We start from the raw sequence: 5,331 nt of genomic DNA on the forward strand, positions 1-5,331 counted from the left end.
GTTTCGGTAATGACTAAGAAGATGATTGTTATTCCGACCTTAGAGGTCATATCGAATCGAGTCCGACTAAGATGAGGTTATTATGTGGTTCAGAGAACCAAGTTCGATGTAGTATTTGACTTAAGCCAGAAGATTGAAGTGAGAAATGATCAAAGCGATCAATAGAAGTATCGCACTCATTGTTAAAGAAGTAGGTAGTTAGAAATGATACATGTTGAACTGTGATTGTATCACATTAGAACATGAAGGAAGGTATAGTTTGCTCCGAAATTTGTCCCTAGGAGATCTGAGTCTAAGTAGTGCAGTATACAATGAGAGATCATTAGAACATGACCCATCGGTCTGTTACAATAAACGAAGGAAAATACTCATTCTAAGAAGAAGAAGGAGTCCTCAATAAGGATTTATTTTGTAACTCGAAGGTTACGATTGAAAGTCCTATGGAGATCTGAAGCTTTTTAGGATTAGCTGGATATTATCGCTAATTTATCCAAGGCTTTTCTTCGATCGCGACTCCATTGACAGCTTTGACCCACAAAGGAGTTGTCTATACTTGGAATAAGAAGCATAGGAAGCTTTGAGAAGTCAAAGAAGAAGTTGTCTGAAGCACCGATTCTTTCGTTACCTGAAGGAGTTGATGACTTCACATTTTATAGTAATGCCTCTGGAGTTGGGTTAGGTTGTGTTCTGATGCAAAGGGATAAAATGATAGCGTATACATCGAGGCAATTGAAAGAGCATGAAAAGAACTACCCCACTCATGGTGTGGAGTTGGCATGGTAGTATTCGCCTTAAAGGTATGGAGAAGGAATTGAACATGAGGCAACGGCGCTGGCTAAAGTTACTCAAGGACTACGACTGTAAGATACTTTACCACCCTGGTAAAGCAAATGTTGTTGCTAATGCTCTCAGTCGGAAGGTAAATCTTGAAAAGAAAAGGCCAAGAGCGTTGAGAATTGAAGTTGTCTCGACAGTTGTGGAAAGTATAAAGAAAGCTTAAGAGGAAGCTTTAGAGAGAATTGACCGAAAGGAGGAACGTTTGGGCAAAACGTTGGTGTTTGATACAAACGGTCAAGGACTGAAGGTATTCAAAGATAGGATTGGGTACCTAAGGCGAGAGGAGTAAGAGGTCTTCTGATGGAAGAAGCTCACAAAACCATGTACTCGATTCATCCCGGTAGTACGAAGATGTATATGGATCTAAAACCCTATTACTGGTGGCCGACGATGAAGCTCGATGTTGCAAAGTATGTGGACGAGTGTGTAACTTGTGCTAGGGTTAAGGCACAACATCAGAAACCGTATGGGAGTTTAGAACCTTTGCCTATACCCATGGGCAAATGGGAAAACATCATTATGGATTTTGTGACTAAACTGCCCAGAACAAGGAACGGTCACGACATGATTTAGGTGGTCGTTGATCGCTTCACTAAGAGTGCGCATTTCATAGCAGCCAACGAGAAATGGTCTATGGATAAACTTGCGAATTCTTACGTGAAGGAAATTGTGAGGCTTCATGGTGTTCCGTTAACGATTGTATCCGATCGTAACAGCCGTTTTACCTCAAGGTGTTGGAGGAGTCTACAAGAGGAATTGGGTACCAAGTTGTGTTTGAATACGGCTTACCATCCGCAAACTGATGGTCAGAGCGAATAAACGATTCAAACGTTGAAGGATATGCTGAGAACCTGTACCCTGGAATTCCAAGGTAACTGGGATGAATATTTGCCTTTAGTAGAATTTTTCTAGGGTAATAGTTTCCACTCAAGCATCAAGATGGCACCTTATCACGCTTTGTATGGGGAAAAGTGTTGAATGCCGTCATGGTGACTGGAAGCTGGGGAAAAGCAGCTTATGGGACTTGAAATAGTCCATCAGACTGCTGGAAAGTTGAAAGTGATTAGGGAAAGGATGTTAGCTGCTCAAAAGAGCTATGCTGACAAGAAAAGACAACCGATATCATTCGAAGTTGGAGATTCGGTTTTACTTAAAGTCTAGTCATGGAAGGGATTTATAAGGTTTGGTAGAAGGGGAAAGTTGAGTCCAAGGTTTATTGGACCATTTAAAGTTCTTCGGAGGATCGGGAATCAAGCTTAAAAGCTAGAATTACCAGAAGAACTGGAGGGTATTCATAACACATTTCATGTGTGTTATTTGAGGAAGTTCATGGGAGGTGTGCCCGACATAATTCCTATTTCTGAATTAAGGTTGGATGAGAGCAAGAGGTTAATTGGAGAACCTGAGGCAATCGTTGACCGTAAGACTAAGAAGTTGTAACGTAAGATAGTCGATTTAGTTCTTGTGCGTTGGAAACATATAAATGGGCCAAATCTCACCTGGGAAACGGAGAGTGACATGGTGAGTCGCTACCCGTAGTTGTTTGTCGTTGTGTGATTCCGGGGACGGAATCATCCTAAGGGGGAGAGAGTTGTAACGCACGTGTTTCTAGGCTAGACATTAATATTGACATAATGGTCTAGGTTAACCTTTGTGACTCATTTTGGAGAAATGAAAAGGAATTATGGGAATATTATGTGTTTTATGCTTAATTATTAGAGTTTAAATAATTAAGAATAAAAATGAGCGTCAAAATTTAAATTTTAGATAAAGCCGATATCTATTAAGAAACTTGTGGTGGGCGTGACAAGGATTACAGATATATAAAGAATGCCGAAATCCGAGTTATAACGAAGAAGTTATGACATGTTGAAGTTTCGCAACAAACCGGCACGGTGCCGAATGTCGTAAAAAGTGAGTTTTTGATAAACTACTTTTTAGCCTTAGTAATCTAAACGAAACTCGTAGTATTCGTTAAACCGAGAAGTTCGATAAAAAGAACGCCCAAATCTGACTTCGTATGAGGAAGTTATGATTTTTCGAAGTTTCAGCTTAGCAGTAGACAGCTAAAAACTCGAATTTTAGATCGAGTGATTTTTAGCCGACACGACCTAAATGAGAATCGAAGGTCTCGTCATTAGTAGCACAACGGTAAAAAGTCTGACGAAAACGGACGTCGGATGAAGAAGTTATGAATTTTTAACGGATTTCCTGTCCCGGTCTGTTAAAAATAATAATATAAAAACTAAAATCAAAATTAGCCGACGAAGTCTAAACGGAAGTTGTAGAGCGTAATTTACCTATGCGTGCATATAAATAACGTCAAAAACGGAGCTCGTATGCGAAAGTTATGGATTTTAGAAGTTTTGGCACGAAAATCGAGAAAAAATCCCCAAAACCGAGGAATTTCGCATAATTGGACTTTGGCCACGTGTCCTCGCCTCGCAGGTGCCACGTGTCCGAAATTCTGATGAGTCACCGAAGTCGTGGAAGCATCCGAGGAGTGACGCGTGTGCAGCCGAGAGTCCGACGCGTGCCAGGTGACTCCTCCATCCGAAGCCGCCTTACCTCGCCCCGACGCGTGTCGCACCAGCTGTCCGAAGCGGTCCAATCCGAAGCTTCCAGCGAGGCCCTCGCATGCGCAGCCATGTGCAAGCCCACGTGCGAGCCTTCCCTGCGAGCCCTCGGATCTGCGATGCGTGGCTTCTTCTCAGCCGTTGGATCAGGAGGCTCGGCCCTATAAATAGGAGGGTGCGAGACCTCCCGGGTAAACTTTGAAAACTTATCATTTTTAGCCCTTTTTTCAATATTTCTTTCATTTCAACTTCCCTCGAAGCCCCGGTATCAATTATAACCCCCGGAATACGCCACGAAGTGCCCGAGAAGCCCGAAAAATTTATCTTTTCGGTTTCGATGCCCGACCCTTCGCAGAGCCCAGTTTCTCAATAAAACTCCCGGCTTTATTAGAAACGATCGTTTTAGGAAACGAATTGCTGCCCGATTTTCATTAAATCAGGTGAGTGTGTAGTTACTTTCACCTTACACATAGATATGAAGTATTTTACATAAAATACGTGCTGTGTGAATATTTATTGTTTGTTTATTTGAGTTGGATGTGGAAGGTGTGATTTATACATGTTTTTAAATAATTTAAACTGTATATGTATTTTTATCTACAAAAATGTTGGGTAAAACATGGGTAGATGAAATAATGGGTGTGTGATGATAGGTGAGTTGGATAAAGGAGATGATCAGTAATATTGATCATGAGTTGAGGGTGAGTGGTGAAATTTGAGAGAATCACTTACCCAAAATGTTGGCCCCCGTCATTCAGCAGAGTAGGGATGACAACCATGGACTATTCTAGATCGTCTGTGGAACACTAGTAGGCCCGCAACCTGTAGGTGTAATGAACTATATGTTCATTTGGAGTACTCTAAAAACCCATTTACATGTATGATAGGGGTGAATACTGTTAATAATACTGTCAATAAATAAGAGCTATGAATTTAGCCCCTGTTGTATAAACCCTGGTGATGGTGTGACCTTGTGCCTATTCCTTAGGATGAATCCTTAGGAAGGAGTGATAGTTGAATCTTAGGGTAAACCCTTAAGAAATTAATAAGATAATGGGTTTGGGGTAATTTGGTTGATTGATTGATGTTTAAGTACAATAAATTTATTTATTGTGGGTTCAAAACCCTATATGCTCACCAGGTTTCCAAGCCTGACCCACTCAAGTTTTTATGATTACAGGTAGTGGACCCCGAGCATAGTCGGATGATGATGATGAGTGATTTATGGATTATAGGCCAGTAGTTATAAATAACTGTTGTAAGGCTTATAATGTCTTGTTTATGCTTTTGATCTGTATCGGAACATGACATCCCGAGGTTTTAATATAAAAGGAAATTATATATTTCTTAAAGAAAGGTTTTGATAAACATTATCATGTTTTATATTGGGGACCTATTCTGCAATATCTTTTGAAAAGATTTCTCTGATTTTATTTTAAAAAGCATAAATTAAATCGGTCTTTTCTGGCCGAGAAATTAGGGGATGTCACAGTTGGTATCAGAGCATTAGTTTAAGTGAACTAGGAAATTTGTAGGATTTTAGACTTAAACTTAGAATGCTAAGCGATGATTGTGAGATGAGTGTCTACCATATTTTAGACACGAGCACTAGTTTATTTTTGGAAAGATGCCTAAAATGCTTTTATGTGCTAAATGTTTTGTGTGATAGCTATAATGATGCTATTATTTGTTCGGATCTATGGTCTGTTGCCGACCGGATCTGGAAACCTTATATGTGTAGGATTCTAAACGTATGACTACGATATTAGAACCAACATATAAACGTTTCGGAGTAATAACGAAGATTTAACGTCTATCGAAATTAAAGATCTAAATTCACCTACGATTGGTGTATAGATCGAAATGGCGAGTACTCAAAGTGGATTCGGAAACGATAATCCACAGCCTGAGCCAATCA

The sequence above is a fragment of the Lactuca virosa genome, chromosome 5 (genome assembly GCF_052849685.1).
Source record: "Lactuca virosa cultivar CGN04683 chromosome 5, Lactuca_virosa_CGN04683_v6, whole genome shotgun sequence".
NCBI classification, from domain to species: Eukaryota; Viridiplantae; Streptophyta; class Magnoliopsida; order Asterales; family Asteraceae; genus Lactuca; species Lactuca virosa.